Source organism: Tubulanus polymorphus, chromosome 5, assembly GCF_964204645.1.
Source record: "Tubulanus polymorphus chromosome 5, tnTubPoly1.2, whole genome shotgun sequence".
Classification (NCBI taxonomy): Eukaryota; Metazoa; Nemertea; class Palaeonemertea; order Tubulaniformes; family Tubulanidae; genus Tubulanus; species Tubulanus polymorphus.
In genome coordinates this window covers 4657421-4675071 of record NC_134029.1, presented here as the reverse complement: position 1 = coordinate 4675071, position 17651 = coordinate 4657421, and the positions used below count along the sequence as shown (strand labels likewise).

The window sequence follows — 17651 nt, the reverse complement described above, 5'->3', positions numbered from 1 at the left end:
AAACTCAACACAGGTCAAGGTATTCGTGCACGAATGCCGCGGGATATGTTCAAAGATAGATCGGAAAACTCCATAAAAATCCAAATTTAGTCGAAAAACCTACCTTCCGATAACGATTGATATAACACCGAGTATTTAATCCTAGAAATCGGAAATATCTCTTTAAAGTTTTAATCCGGTGGTAATAAAACTGCTCTTTTTGTTTTAACTTCGAGAAAATCACTCGCTCTACATAGAACTCAGCTGAAATAGCGTCAGTCTCAGTACTGAAACAGCTGTACTGTACAATGAGACTCACTCGTCTGTGGGGGTGGTAGGTAGTTTATTTCTCAGAATCTTCAACGATATACAGAAAAGTAAACCATTAATAATTGTGTGCAATTTATTTGGTAAATAAATGATTTTATATTCTCAGTATAAATACCATTTGTATGATTTACCCGTGTAAACAATTAGTCAAGTCGTCTTGTAAAAAATTGGCTAGTTTTGTGCACATTTTCAAATCCGGTTATTAAAACTTTTCGATTTCCGCTCAAAAAAGCATTTTTCCAAACTACCACTAATTGGACCTATGGTCCAAATAATGTTCTTGCGGTTTTTTTCACATGTCCTTTATCCGCGTGCAATGAAAGAGGCAACGAAACGGTTTTGCAACAAAAATGACCGTAGAAATGATGTTTGTAGCCGCGGGTTCTGTATGACCCACACACTTCAGGCGTCAATGTATATTCACGGGGCCCGTTAGACCTGGTACCCCTATGATTTAGATGCTTATCATTTTGACTTGGTCTCGCCTTATCTCGTTAAGTCAACTCAAGGTGTATGTCAACAAATGAAAGAGTCACCAATGATAAAATCTCTTACTCTCAAAGCGTTATTGGTGCCTTTTATGGTCAAAGCGAATGCGAGCCATTCGGGTTATCACCCGGCGTGATTCATTTCGTGAAAACTGCATTCGAATTGAATTCGCAGTTTTTGAAAGGATGGTTATTATACACATGGCCAATCTTATTTGACCAGAGCTTGTTTACTCCATGTCACTCCATACAAAAACTACATAAAGATTATGAGCTCCTATTTCCGCTATGGCCCAAAAGAGAGTTTTCGCCTCGTGAATAAACGACGCGGAAGCGAATGAAACATAAAGAAATCGAGGTTTGATGTCATGGCGCCACGGATTAGACATTTCAAGCAAAAAGTGACAGTCGAAAATGGTAATTCCGTTGTAGAATGGATAAGATTCCATATTCGTGTTTGAAATGGATTTTATCTTCTAAGCTATGAGCAAATATATCTACCTAACTAGGATTAAAATCAAAAGAAACTACGTTTTGATACTCTCCATAGAGACCACCGTTGACTTGTGGTTCTAAAATACACGGTTCTCCTCCATATTGCGCCTGTGATTAGATACTGCTACTGGTCGCGCGCGATTATGATTTGATTCGGCTGTAGCTTCATCAGTGAGACCGTGTACGGATAGATAGTTACACGACGACAATTTACGATCGTTTTACCGAATATTAGCTTTGATTGCTTCGGTCGTTATATTGCAGCAGTATAGATACGTAGATAGAATCCACAAATCTAGTAAGGTATAAACTTATATATCCGTCATGGTTGCGCCATCAACCCCAGGGTTTCACGGTTGCTAAACGCTACTAGCGATTTTATCAGAACCCAATCGGTTACGTTATAATACTTGGATTACAATCAGTTAGCTACGTTACAATTATTGGTTTAGATTATAGTGAAATTATCTTAATTATCTTAAAATGTGATGCCTGAATAAAAAAGAAAAATTGAATTGTTAAGCGCCCGGTATGGGACTCGAACCCAGGACCCTCAGGTTAAAAGCCTGATGCTCTACCGGCTGAGCTAACCGGGCTCTGCGTACTCTCCATTAACTATCGATTCGGATCGATACAAAGCGAATATTGATTTATAGCGGGATTTGTGATTCTAACTAGAACTATTTTTAACACCATTCAATTAGATGCAACGAGATGCACTCATGTAGCTTCAATCTCAATGAGTCTCCGAGAAGTGGAACTATCTCATTCAAGTGAAACCTGAGTGACACTTTCCGTTTGCAGGCTACTACTAGGTTCGGCATAATCAGTTGAACGAGTGGATTCCTTCTCGAAGCTGTATTTCATTTCTTACAGACGCTTCAGAATCTCGTTCGTACCTGGTCCTTCATTTCTTTCAGTGAACTCTCCGACACAGGCATACTTGTTTATATATAGTAAATGTGTGAATCTTAGGTCATTGATTTAATTAATTATGTCCCTAGGGACATTCAGACATGAAGATACTTCTCTTGTGCAGACTTCAATCAGGAAACTCAACCCTATGGATCATTAAACTCTGACTGGCGGGTCAGAGAAAGTGCATCCAGCTGCAATTAGTGAGGGGGACATTATAGTATACGGTGTACTCAACTGATTGGTGCTTGATAGCGAAAACGAAAATATTGAATGTCCACAGTCCAGAAGACTTGGTGACACCCACAGAAAGCTTAGCTTTTTATCACAGACTGGAGACTGTCTATAGAAGAAATAGTTTGAGGAGGGTATTGACACCATATCATAATAGCGAGTATGCAACCCGAACAGTATTCGCATCGGATGTTTCAAACCCCGGACATCCGCGCGGTTCTTACACCTATGTGTATGCATACAATGTACGCAACATCCAATAATCATCACATTTATGTCACGGTTTATTGATGATCGTACGCACACGTGTCTACTGTTGTGGTAATGGAGAGATGGAAGTGTATTCACAGTGCACAAAGCGAGGGTACTTCATGCCAGAAAATACGGGATAAGTGACGTACGTATTGGTTAGTGAATGACACTACAGAAATAGATAGGTCAAAATCTCTCCACAAACCACGCCGAACATCATGAGAAAATTATGTTTAACTACACAAACAAAGTTTTATAACAACCACTTCATACGTATGTATCGACGGATTGGTGAAATATTTTAATTTAAAGATGAGTAAAATGTTATTCTTTGCCTTTACTCAAATCACTCATTATCGGTAACGAAATGACTAGGTGGCAGCACTATAAAGTTAATCTAGTATTTGGATTATTCACCATTGAAAAACTCGGAATGACGTTCGAGGGCTTTTCTACATTACTTTTCTTGTAAGTGAGGCTGCTCATTTAAGAAGTGTACTGGAAGTTTAACAATTTTACATTTCAACTCGTGGTTTACATTGTTACGCACAAAAATATTATGATAATTTCTGAGAATTTGTCTCCGGTCTCGCGCATACATACATCGATATTGTAAATACGGGGGTTGCTGGCAATTCGCATTAATAAGGCAAACATCCTGGACAGATGACGGTGGCTACTGAACCCCTATCCACGGCCAATATTTAACCAGTAATAATACTATTAATATACGAGGGAAGTAAATAAAGCCGCCCGAATCCGATATACATCCCGCACACGAGGGTAAAACCGCCAACAATGTCAACAAACACTGACTTTATTTGTTCATATGATTATTATACATAGTTGTCTTTAATTTTGTCGCCGATATGCATGTATAGATTCATACGCACACTATGAAGAAAAGAAGTATAGATTTCCATCACTCCTTTGGTAATTGACCGTTGTCCTCTGTGTTTCGACGGTTATGTTGATCAATTTTTTGCTCGTAATTCATCTTTGCTTCTGTCAACCCTATTTGGAAAGATTTCCCCCCCCCCTCCAACTTGACAATGACAATATATAACACTGACAGTAGTCGTATTTTGGCCTATAGTAGGGAATTGTGAGCATGGGTTGCACCAAAGTAAAACATGTTAGAATTCATGTCAAATCCACTCTTGGGATAACAGGGAGTGAAATAATGTGAATGCTTCAAGTTATTCCAGAAAATGTATAAGATTGGGTGAATACACATAACATGATAACACGAAACACTATCTGATATTTGTATCCTCAATTCTTTACCCCCAGTTCAGCAAACGAGTTCGAGGTGGTTGAACCTAGTTCCATGATGCGTGAAAAGCTTCGCGACTTATAACTAGATGGAGATGACGCGATACTAATATGGAACTCGGCGCACCAGCTCCACACCGACATCAAATATACCTGAAGGGCAAGAGCAGACAGACAGACTGAACAAGCGACAAAAAGACGAAATTATAGATACGACACTTTCATATGAAAGAATCTTCGCATCGCGCCGATAAATGATTGCCGATTGTCTCGTGTATTCGTACGCTGGCGGCGATCATTCCGCCGCAGATGTAGAGCCGAATTATGATGGAAATTTGCCCGTTTCTGCTGCCAATAACAGCAACAAAAATCACCGACGACAACCACTCGAAAAGAACGGCGGAACTTTCATCAGCCAAGGCCAAACACGGTCGTTATATTGTTTATTATAGAAATATAACACAATGCTGCTGGGGCGTAGCCAGAATGAAGCACTGTTGGGCCCGGGCCTATACTACTTTGGTCAAGTTACATTCTTCAAAACGCCTTTAAATCAAGTCAATATACTCGCAGGACGAGTTTGAATTAATTATCAAGACTTTAATTTTCTACTGCGTATAATTGTAACATTGAAGTAAATTTGTGACATACATGTATTCCATATTTTATAGTCTACAACTTTAAGAATCCTACGACACTCATGTGTTGTATGGGGTATTTGGGAAATAAATGTTGGCTACTTACACCCACAAAATGTTCAAGTTATACATACCACAAAGCAAAGTGTCAAGCCATCAGACAGAATGATGAAAAAAGGGAAAGATCATTTTACATCACCATTTTTCAACATCTATCAATTCATTTGTCTACCATCTTTACCCGAGATAATTGATAAAAATCGTATTTTGTGTAATTGATATGAATAAGATAATTGTTTACACCTCAATTAGTTTTACGTGCCACGAATGTGGCAATAATGAACTTCAAGTCTATTGTCTCTGTGAGAAACCCAGATTATTGCCGAGTTTTTGCCGTTGCCGCGATCGTTGCCCTATTGTATTTCGTCGCGGTGAGAACAATACGACGGCAGGTTAACTAAACACGAGGACGTGTGGAGCCCGGGAACGCCGTCCATTAGGATAAGAGCTTTTACACACTTCAGCCAACACTCAAATTCGCGACCGTCGAAATGTTTATATCAATTATCGGTAAACAAAAACTGTCGTAACTTAATATTACTCGTGAATATACTTGTGGGACAAAAGCACGACGGCAAAACACACGAACGAGCTGCGCAATGGCGACAGCGAGTGATTTGAAACCTCGAGAATTAATACCGGCATCAGTGATGGATTTACAAACAAGCGATATTCCAATATATGTCCGCTATTTGCCCTCCGGTCGAAGCAATCAATTTTTGTTGTAATAGGAATGAGTCGTTTTAGTGCACAGCTTATTGGAATTGTTAGATGTATTGGAATTGTTAGATGTATATACATGTACGTATAGACAATTTTGACTGAGGGTTTGACAAAAATAATATATATGGAAATTCCTTCATGGGTATAATAACGTCGTTTGGTTTGATATTTGGTTTTCTTGTCAATGCGTACAGAATTCCTATTACGCGACTAAAAATAAAATCAACCCATATTGGACTAATCACATGGAATGATTATTGCTCCTGGAAAAATAACTGAAACAACTAAAGCTGCGCACATTTCTGACACATCAGAGCCCTGAACGGACCCGCATCCACAGTGGATGTCTCATTGAATAAACAAATTCGCGCATTCCATCATCGATGCGCGCGCGGCGTAACCCGCGTGTGTCAATTCGCTATATCGCGGCAACTAACGATGATTTTAGGCCGGGAAATAAATGTGTTTGATTATATGAGTCAGTGAAAGATAACTGATGGATTATTAATCTAAGATCGGCTGATCACACGCCGATACACAGCACGCGCAGAACGAGCTCAGTAACAAAAACTGTTTCAACTTGTAACTGACTCCACGAGTTAAGAGATATTTCCGTATGGAACCAGGGAAGTGTGATGAGCATCACACTTCCCTGGGAACGAACAATGTTTCCAGAGGTTGAATAATTTTCATTCAGGCCTTCGGGATAAGAAGGCATATTCCTTTGAAATACAACAGTAACGAAGAAACGAATGGTAGAAATGTCGTATATAAAGCAGCCACATAAGATCGTCTGCTATACTTCTACTGTCGCGTCTGCTAATGAGGGCTCGTGTCTGCAGCTGTGTCGGACTCTTGTAAACCACGGAAATGACTTAAATCCCCATAATTAACTAGACAACAGCCAGATTAGGGGCAAATCAATCCTTAATAGGTTCTCAGCATCTTCTCCCAGCCTGGAGCCACCGCCATCTCACATATACACGCTACATACATGCGTGGTAATGATATGAAATGAATTTTATACCTAGATATTCAGATGGCCCCTGAAAAACTATTTCCCGAAGGAAAAGGATAAGCCAGGCAGCAAGGAACTAAAAGCCGATGATTTCTATCGAGTCGTAAGCAACATTGGAATCGAAGCGTGTAGTATGCTAAGTGCAAGGTTTAGTTAGGGTTTTAAAATCGAAGTCGATGCCCATAAAAACTGTTTTAATACACTTATACGCAATCCGTTCGTCATTCGATGCCACTATAGTGCATTTATCATCGATCTGTTGCGCTCAAAATGATTTTGAACGCAAATGACCCCCATCTCGAGACACGAGACACACTACCGACACCGCACAGTCAGTGACAGTCTTAATGACAGCAAAGACTCGCGCAATGATGACGCATTATCGACGCTTTAATTTACTGGAACCCGACGATATGATGAAAAAACCGCGCGGCTTCTGAACTACCATTCACTATCTCATTAATAGGACAAAGCGCGTCCAGTTCCACGCGCACACGGTGGTTATTAGTATACGTAATAATACCATGAGTCACCTATAAACTGTACTATTGTAAAGAGCTTTATTATATCAGATTACAAAAACAATATCGTCATCAAAAGCTACTGACGAATCGGATTTTTTTTGCTGATTCATAACGGCTTCTGTAATAGGTGAACTGTAATTTTACTTTTGAATTTGGTCGGCAAAGTTCATCTACAGGTTGAAATCCGATTATCTAAAACAACATCTAACGATGATGATGGCGACGATGATCAGCGAAATGATGACGAATTCGAACCATTATGGCGAACAAAATGACGACAGCAAAAATGTGAAACTCTTTAAGACTTACTCAAAGTAAAGGAGCATGGTTAAATGGTTATAGTGGCGGATAGCTGGTCGATGCAAGAATCTCGCCGTGAATAAATGCAGATATAGCAACGCTACTGTGGCAATTGAGGATCCACCAGGTGCGCTAGTCGTTACTACGCTATCTACGGCTAATGACAACTAAAACAAAACACCGAATAGAAAAGTCATTTTTTGATGTGATTGTATTTGGACCAGATGATAAAAAACCGTTTTAAAACGTGATTGAAAATGGACCAAATTTTACTACAAAGACTAAGAGTAAAGTATGAGGAGGCGAATACATATCTTTACATCAGTTCGGTAAATAGAATTGAACCGACTTTTAGGTTGCTTGGTGTTTGCGATATTGAGATTGCAGGTCATTGACTCCAGCTCGATACAGACACAGACACGCAGTCTGAGGCTGTTACTGCTGTCACTAAAGCCGACACGAGTGTCGCCTGATATTTGCTGTTGTTTTGAGTGATATGATTTCGTATACTTTTAATTAACGTTCTCCCCTCGTGTTCCGTCGTCGTTTCATTCATCAAGTGTCTAAACATCAAACTTAACTGTAGCATTAAAGACGCATTCTCATCAACGTAAGTTTGATCAATCGGCGATTTTCAGGCATAAAACCTCATTAACGCGAATCTTCGATGTTCCGAGCTCATATTTTTCAATAGATCCCCTTTGAAGACGAGCGATGCAATCGAAGTGTTTAGATTAGGCTATAAATCTTTGTCTTTATCTTCGATCGCAATCGACGACTTTCAGTAAGAAGCTAAAAATGTCTCTACACCGGCAAGACGACATTGAAGTACTGAACTACTCCACTGAAGTAGTCTTTTCTACAGTTTACATGAGTCGTGACCGAGTTAAGGGTATGAATACGTAGCGGATTTAGGACTCCCTCCCTGGTGCTGCTATGGGCTGCAAAGATTATCCAGCAGTTGCGAAACAAGAACCAAGCTTAACACCTACTATATATACAAATTGCCAAGTCGAGTCCCTGCATCAAGACATTCGCACCAAGAAGCAAAAAGAGATCATAAAACTGCGAGTTGATAGCGTTTTATCGTTGTTTTATAGTACGTAAATCAATTGCTATGGGGCTAATTCTGAGGACAAAAGTGACCCCCGGTACCATTTATGTAATTAAACATCTATTCGCCTCGTTCATCATAAAAGTCATTTTACGCGTCAATTTGCAGGTTTTTAAGGTAACAAAAAGGGCTCTTCGACGAGAATGAAAATTGGGGAAAACATAATTCCGGCAAGTCTGTGTGCATAAAGTCACCAGCTGACATGACACGATGCTGAAAATATTCGACGTCGTACTTTGTGTGTGTCCACAACACTAGCTTCGAGATATGGAGAAATCTTGTGAACGCTTGGTAGCCCAAATTCCGCCGGGATGCCGATCTTCATTTTGGTTACTATGGCAATTGCTGCTGGTGTTCGGTGAAGCTTGTAAGAGCACTTTGAGAAGATGAGTGGCAACTGGTAGACAAGGTACGTTACTTCATCAGTAAGGATTGTGCAAATCAGTGACACTGGTTTATACCAGTGTCAAGTTATTTGTATTCGCAGTGACATTAATCAGGATCGAGTCGCAGACAAACGACGCCGCATTTATGTAAATTCATTAAACAGATTTTCATCCGCAAGAGCGAAAATGCTTTTTTAGAAAATGGAGATAAAACATGCGCATGATGTAATCAAGATATAATCAGAGCAGAATATAGGGGGTACTGTCTGGATTAAATTTGTTTTGCTTGTAACTATACTATTACCCAGTTTGTATCACATCTGATTACTTAATTAGTCTCAAATATGTCTGGATTGAAGTATATTTCATAATTTTGTTTATAACGTCAGTACTCTTGAAGATGACTATCATAGGATACAATCGAAACATCTACAATCATATTAGCTCGAGGAAACTTTCTAGACGAGCTTTTTCTTTCGTTTTGTAAAGCGGGATTTCTATAACGATCTATATAACAAAGTATATAGTTTACGAATTCCGGTGAATTCTCACGAAGATTTTCGAATGTTTTGACGCCAGTTTGATGAAGCCGTAAGGCCACGATTCGAGAGACAACACGTGTGACATCTCCGTGCGACTCATTCATCACGGTTACAACTTGTATGCATTATTTAAAATGATTATTCCACCGGGGAAGAGATCGCCGTCTACGCTAATTAATTGGTATCATTTTCTGAATGAGACACTGCAGGGTGTGAGCAGGCAACAGATTTTTGAATTCCTGATACTCGGGAATTATGATCGAGGGTGGCGTTTAGGTCAAACATCCGTCTCGCGAACGCATCAGAAAAGCCGCCTCGACAGATTCCACGCAGAAAATTCCAACGCCATCGTTCCATCTAATCATTGGAATATGGACCCATAAGCCACTTGTGGCGTAAAGCCAATACCCGCGAGTATTTTCCATCTAAAAACACGGCTTAATTTCATCCGCAGACAAGCCTAAGTCCGGCATCAATGAAGCGAAATAAAGCAACACGTAATACGCAGGTATTAACCGAGACAGAATTTGCGACCGGTCGCTTATTCTTCGCCAGCGCAGAAAATACAATTAATTCACAAATCCAATTAATACACGAATGCAACGAGATTTATCCGTGAATTGTCGGCATTCGCAGCCATTTCATCTCGTGCTATCAATCATAACTCGCAAAGAATGGATACGTCACCCGGTAATCCGGTCAACACAGTATTCAACAACAACCTCACAGTAAAATTCTACAGCGCTATAAGTACATGTATGTATGTTGTCCAGTGGGCCGCAGTCTCGGGGTATTACTGCTGGTTTATCCCCTCCGTACGATGAATAGAAACAATTTCCATCTCTGATATAATCTGTCACTAATCCTCGTCTATAATCCGCTCGCTAATCCCTTTCGTACATAGATTCTATACAGGCACGTACCGGTGTGGATTGAGTGAATTACAATTGCTTGATGAAATCCTCCCGAAACTTTTTGGAGATGTTTCTTTTCGCGGAAGCTTTCGACGTGTTTAGAAACCACGCAAGGTGTCTGACTGTAATCGATTGTTTTTTTTTTCATACAAAGGTGAATTTTGCAGAGCCCTGGGACGTCGAGGAACATTTTCTATCTTTTGAAATACGACCATCAATCTGAAGATCAGTTCACCAGTGTGAAATGCTCTGAAAGCCTATCATTTTGAAGGTCACGCGCATAAAGTTAAGCTTGAAACGATGACACTATTGATTTCTTCTGTGATTCTGAGAACTTTTCACGAGTTTTTGAATTTACGACTTATTTACCCCTGCGCGTAATAGAATACCATGGATTCAGGAACGAGTGTTTGAGGCTCCGAAACTGTCTCGAATTCCAGCACGATTCGACACGTAAAGACTTTCATCCGTATTGAACTGCTAACAGCCTACAGCGACCATTTCATGTTTAGCTTTTAGTCTGCGCTACACAAAACATCGTTCTCTCTTCTCAAAGCAGTTTAAATTACTCTTCAAATGGCTCGGCACTTTACACCGCGAGAATCAGCTTCGTCTCGGCTTCTTCTTTTCATTGAAAAATCGTTGCAGGTCGCATCGTTCTCGCTAGCTACAAACACGCCAATTATTTCTCAAGTTCACTCAGTGTCGTGAAAGGTGATAGATTTATCCATAATCAGTGAAAACTAATTCATTATATAATTATCTCATTAGAACGTCGTTAGCCTCATCTCTTCTAGCGATAAATCAGTTGAACGCGTGTCTGTGAAGGTGGCAGCACCGTATGGTGTAATATGATAGCGATGTCGTTGGCTGCGCATCATTTCAACGTGCAAGCATAAGATGCTCGTAGCGGCGCTACTGGAATTATTGAGGGTTCGGAGCAACGTGGCCATTTCATTAAATCGTTTCATCTGTACGTATATCATTGTCTGCCTGGTTCCGAGTGGGTCGAGGCGGCAATATCGAACGTTGAGTGTTTGGGCAACGCGTTCGACGCTGCTTCGAGAAGCCGGGATCGATTCGAAGTTTATTTTATAGAAAGAAATACATGTACGCAGATATAAAATAAGAAATCTGACAAGTCCTTAAACCGGCGCGTACGTACAAAGTCGATGGTGCTTCGCTGAACCGGCGAGGACATCGCGGACCGATTGGGTACAGAGCAAAATCGATGTGATGTACAGTACATGCTAGACTTAACTCAATCCTAATATATCAATATAAAGTCTGTCAGTACATATATACACTATCCATCATCGATACTCGACCATCAATAATACGTTTTAACATATAGAGTCGAAATATTGATTATTGCTGATGATGCGCGACTAGCTGGTGAAATTGGATAAAATCAAATCCATTAAGATTCTAACGACAGTGTTGTGTAGTGTGTCGGATACACCCTATAGCGGTTTGCGACACGGATTTTCACGCTTCCGTACACCGCGCCGATGTCTCTAATTCTCAGTGAGAGTGGAATCAGCGTCGATCGATAATACGAGAATATTTTATCGAATTTACAACATCGAAGAACGAGATTGGATCCGATCCGACTGTCGCAGTGTATGGCAAACGAAATCCGCCATAATCAATTCTTTATGAATTTGAAAACCGAAAGACAACTATATACTTGCATTTGTCGAATAAAACACTATCCATGTCAACTTTGGATAGAAGTCCCACAATAAAACGAATAAATACAAGTACTTGAAAAATGTAAATGTGTCACTGAACATCCTCGCTTGCCAGGGTTTGATTACCACCCGCCAAAACTCATGCCAACACAAACTGGCCACAAACCTACATTGGTCTATTACATGCCCACGATTTCTTTGGCGGACAGGTCGCCGCTAGGCGGCCACAGTCTGCGTAGCTTAGCGGCAACCTGTCCGTCCAAGGAGTCGCGGGAAGAGTTTACGGCCAGGGGTCAGTTGCTCAAAAATTGGTCACAGTTCCACAGTTCTCGACGGATTTTGAAACTGACTTTGAATTAGCATGTTTTAAACCAAGAGGTGAATCAACTTTGGAACTGCGGGGATACAACACCTTGGTCGTGCTGTCGTATCCTGGTCGGCTTATCTCCATAGCTGCACGACCAAGATGCACACGAGATCAATATTTCAGAAGTAGTGTAAAAGGCGTATAGGGACGTGTCAACTTATTGACAAACTATACATTGACCCGGGATACTAAATCACTTTCTTGTTCAACAAAAACAGTTCGCGACAAAACATCGGCTTAGAGAGAAAATATCTCATGCAGTCAGGATCGAAAAACATAATTTGATAAACGTCACCTATGACAGATAGTCTTCCGAATCAAAATTCTTAACCAGCGACTTCGTCATTTTTCAATCAATGGCTGAATGACACCTCGACGGCGCACAATCACCAGTCACATGACAAGCCTACGACGCCCAATCCGTGTTTTCAGGCGAATAGGTTTTTATCGCAACGGCGTCGTTAACAAAACAAATCTCGGGTGGACATGTCAAATCTGGGCACCGATAATGACAGGAGCGCGACTACGGGCTGCTTATCATTCATAACTCGACTCCATAATTTTGCGAATCGCGTTTATCTCGGCAATAACACCCGCTGTCAAAGACGAGAAAATTGTTGAAAGAAAATGAGATTTGGATGACGCCGCGAAGGCGCTTCTGTCAGAGCAGATGCCACCGAATAATTGCGTTTAGTGTATTGAAAACAAATGAAGTATCTTGCCAAATATTTACGACACTATAAATAAATGGTCAACCGATCAGCTCGAGGCTTTCAGGTCGGCCAGTAATGCAGATAACAAGTCCGCGTGGCCTAATGGATAAGGCGTCTGACTTCGAATCAGAAGATTGCAGGTTCGAGTCCTGTCGCGGACGTTTTTATTTTATTTTTACGCCTCGGCGCTTCGAAAACGACATTTTTTCCTTAAACAACAGCAACCTTGAGATGGTTCAGTTACCTTGGATTAAACCCGTTCGGCGTAACGGAATAATTCCGCCATTAAAATAATGGAGTTCAATCTATTCGGCACCAATAGAGAATTGGTGATACCGTGTGCGAATTGACATGACACACCTCAAGAGAGTGATTCCAACGTGTGACGTCATACAGCATATTGCACACACCGTCGTATACTGAAAGCATGAAGAGATGCTATTAAATTTAAATATATCATTTCCTTTTTTCAGTTGCATTATCAGTAGACTGTGTAAGAGCAGCGTGTACACACGGGAAAGCTGAAATTGTCAAACTCCATCACGGAGCATGAACTACAAGCATGAATATGCATTGCTTAAGAAAATGGCGACTTCATTTCGTTTCAACAGCGAAAGCGATGACGACAAATGAAACCAACTGACCAACCAGATGTCGTCGATATCCTCTTAACCAACTTCACGGGCAACTACTGGTCGTAATCAGCGCCAAAAGAGTTAAAAATGTGACATTACCCGTTCTCTCTTACATATCTACCAGCATTTATCCTCGCATATACAATACCATTAAATCACGGCATCGTTTCAAATGCTCTTATCTCGACGATGAAGAAAACAATTAATCTAATACGATGTGTAATTACGTAACATCGCTACACACAGCCACCAGCTTCCATCTGAAGAATGCTTACGCGCACTCAGAGTCTCCAGAAAGAAAATACCATTTCTTCCGGTAGCGGATATCAGTCCTATCGTGCAACACATTTGGAATTCATTTCGGCTTTAATATCAGAGCGTTAGTTTCCTGCGTCTTCTAACGTGAATTATGGGTTCGGCCATTAATCGCAAAGATAGCTAAGCAGTGAATTTTGATGGATATCGCACAGGAAAAGACTCCGATGATGGAATGGATGCCGAGGGATGCCGGCTGGATGCTGGGGATGCTCGGTTGCTGATAACAACGATCATCCATCATTCTAGTTTATTCTCAAATATTACCCGTAAATTGTTAACGACGACGCGCACCCGTGTTCAATAACAGGTGAAAGTTTTGTTTTTCTAAGCGCGTGACGCTGAACCCTCGCGTGCCAGGGACAACATTGAGCCGGAATACACGAATAAATTGACTCGAAAATTATCAGTTTCGACATGAAATATCTTAAGAACCAGTGCATACATTACTTCACTAAAAAGGGAATACATTAACATTCAAAGGGCGCACTATAGTAATGTCTACTTACATAATTCTTTTTTCTGAAGTTTTCACCATTGGCATATCGTATCGTATACTTTAGATCTAAAATGAGATGAGACAATAAATATTTGAGAATAAAGTGGATAATTGTGTATACATGATCACAAAGAAAAATGAATGATCTTGATCGTGTCCAAAACCGCTCAATGGCCAGTTTTACAATCAATCCGACAATTATGTTTTCGGTGAAATTGTATCATCATCCATTCGTTATAAACCAATGAAGACAACAGTTTTTATAGCCCATGACGTCCAATACAACTCCCTTTAGCGAATGAAGGGACCGCACTCTCGCGATATTCAGAAGATGCTTTTAATGTAAAAAAAAGCGTTTTAGTAACGTTGACATGTGATCCCAACCGGGGCCTCATTCATCGAGCAAACTGCAAACATCTTTGTCTCGTGACGGGACAAAAATTACGCAAACTTAGACCCGCGGAAATCCCCGCGCGAGTACGACACAGAGACAAAATATCGACAGTGAGTAATATCACGTGACCTGATGGATTATTCCCCTGTTGTATCTTTACTCCTCAACTCGCAAAGTGTCTCTACAATTTCATGCATACATAATTCCATTCATCATGCAGCGCGCCAACCTCGTACTGGATTTTATGGTCGCGAGTTTTTATTGAAACCCATTCATCATCGTCGCTTCGACCGTTTGTGTCGTGTTTATGCTGCAAAATTGTTGCAGCAGCAGCAGTAACGAAGAAAGGGCTCCCGATGGCCGTCGTAAGAGGTCTTATGGCTCGGTGGTAGTCCTAACTTGAGTTCTTTGATAGAACTTTAAGGCTTCTCCCGGGAGGCAAGCTGAAGAACCCCTCTACTGTAGAGCCCTTCATTCTTAGAGTGTTTATCATTAGAAAGTTAGAGTATCATTTATGTTTTATCGTAATGTATTTATCGTGACCATCAACGTTTGGTAGATTGAGCAAGAACACAAGATAAGAAGAGAGGGTTTGACTAAAAAGCTTAAAAGCGTCGGTCCGGGGCATGAATTGGGAAAGATTCTAGAACGGTGGGGGCTATAGACTAAATTGACTGGAAGTTTCTAACAAAATACACACATCGCAACTAGGTTCATTTTTTACCAGGAAAAAAGCACATAAACTGTTTGACTGTTTGGCTGAAATAAGATTCCAATAGTTACTGATGGAAATTAATGAAAATGTTTCCTGAATACCAGTAAAAAAGTAAAATGTACGTAAGCCCTACAACTTAACCGCAACCGCTCAAACCAGATACAAATTCTGAACGAGATAGTAACGATTTTTGCGCCGATTTCAGGCAGCACATCGAAAAAGATTCAAGCTGTCTCCGATGACAAGCAAAACATCCCGGTATCTCGATACTACAGTGTCGAGAGTTGCGGAGAATGGTGCCAAGACAGTGCCGAGTCACACTGATCCAGCATGTCGGCGAACAGCTACTAGAATTGTCATTATTACATTACGAAAAACGATTACAGTCAAACACGCAAAATGCATTAGCGTTCACTGGAGCCGCTGCAGCATCCAGCAGCACGCGGGAGGATGGAGACGAATGTTACATTGTGTTTAGTAGAAGGCGACGGCTCGTGAAATGACGGCCTAAGATGCTGTCAGTTACATTTAAGACGGATGACAGTTTTGTGTGTACATACGCTCGTATATCCTTGAAACTACGACGTATTGGACCTCATAGTTCAACGGATAATACATTATACTTAGGCTGGATGCTGGATCCCATGGGTGCAGCTACCTAATTACATAGTAATCTATTTCTACAGCCTACGGCGAATCATGGGCACTAGTGACACTATCGATCGATGATAACGACCGGTTATTGATTTTTTATCGAGCGCATCGCGCGGCGACGGATTGGAAAATAATTTCCGAAATAAAAATCCAGGCAATTTAAATACGGATTTCGCTGTAATCCGTCAGAGTTTGACGCGACGGGGATTTTTAATTTGAATAGTAGAATATTCGCTTCGACGCAATCTCGACCGAAATCAGGTCGCGCTGCGCGAAAAACTGTCGTAAAGTGGAAGATTTTGAACGTAGATAATTTTATCCCTATTTGATATAAAAGTTCGTCACGCGGAGTAAAAACCTCTCGTGGTATCGCTCTACGATGTCATCCGAGTAAAGCTGGTTAAAGCCAATTTTCGATTTATCGACGAAACGAACACATTTTAGTTCGACGGTAATATTTGCACGATAACCCGAAAACCAGCAGCCAATTCCGCAGTCACACGTTTGATTTGACCAAAAACTAAAATTGAAAATGGACTAACGTCGTATTGCAGGAATATATCAACAAACGAAGTAACTCGTACGATTTCATGTAATACAAGGCCAAGTCCTGAGATTTGTACTTTATACACCATAAGCCTAACTAAAATCGGGGCAGATACATCTAACCCAGGACTGTTGGCCAACTCACTGCGATTATCAAAGAATGAACAACCCCCAAATCCCCACACCTATCTCCTTTCATATTGAGGACCCGTTACTCGCATTGTTTTATTACCATACATTAGAAGAATCGTACATTCACTCGTTTTTTTTAAGCCACATAACAGAACCGTGCCGTTCCCGAGAAACGAGATCTTTCATCGGTTTTGCCAGTTACCCCATATGAAACGTAACATCAATGGAGGCATGCTTCGAAAGACCCGTGTTTTTTTTTACGTTCATATACACCGAAAGCGCGCGCACGAAAAGACCATTTCAAAGTAGCGCATTATTATTAAATGTATACGCGGTCAAATTACCTCGATTAATGCGGTCTGTAGATCAAAATAACGATATTCCCGAATCGTAATGACGTGGCAGATTTAATTGAATAAATTCCGTCTCTGTCTCTGTCTCTAGCAAACGCTGTGTCATCACTAGCTATACGATATACCTTCACATTGGACATAACTACAAAAAGCCCCTTAATAATGCGTCGTAGACCCGATTCCCGGGTACGTGACTGAAAATTTATGGCACATCAAGAATTTATTAAGCATCTTATGGCCTGGGGAAAGTCTAATATTATATTGTTATTGCTGCATAGCCCCTGTTCTGGCACCAATGCTTGCATCCGCGACTGTTATACTGATGTACGCGTTGAGTCACCACCAGCACCGCGATCGGTAACGACCATACAATAAAACCTGCCTCTGATCACAGAAAACTAAAACCCGCGTTTGATAAATGACTAGAATGAATTTCAGTGACAAGAG

The 17651-nt window shown here is 40.7% G+C and overlaps 2 non-coding genes across 2 annotated transcripts; one reads left to right on the top strand and one right to left on the bottom strand.

Annotated features, from left to right (window-relative positions):
- Positions 1 to 1815: 1815 nt before the first annotated feature.
- On the bottom strand, positions 1816 to 1888 carry Trnak-uuu (transfer RNA lysine (anticodon UUU)). The gene has a single exon. It is a non-coding gene; the product is annotated as a tRNA-Lys (tRNA).
- Positions 1889 to 13049: 11161 nt separating this feature from the next.
- Trnar-ucg (transfer RNA arginine (anticodon UCG)) lies at positions 13050 to 13122 on the top strand. The gene has a single exon. It is a non-coding gene; the product is annotated as a tRNA-Arg (tRNA).
- The last annotated feature ends 4529 nt before the right edge of the window (positions 13123 to 17651 follow it).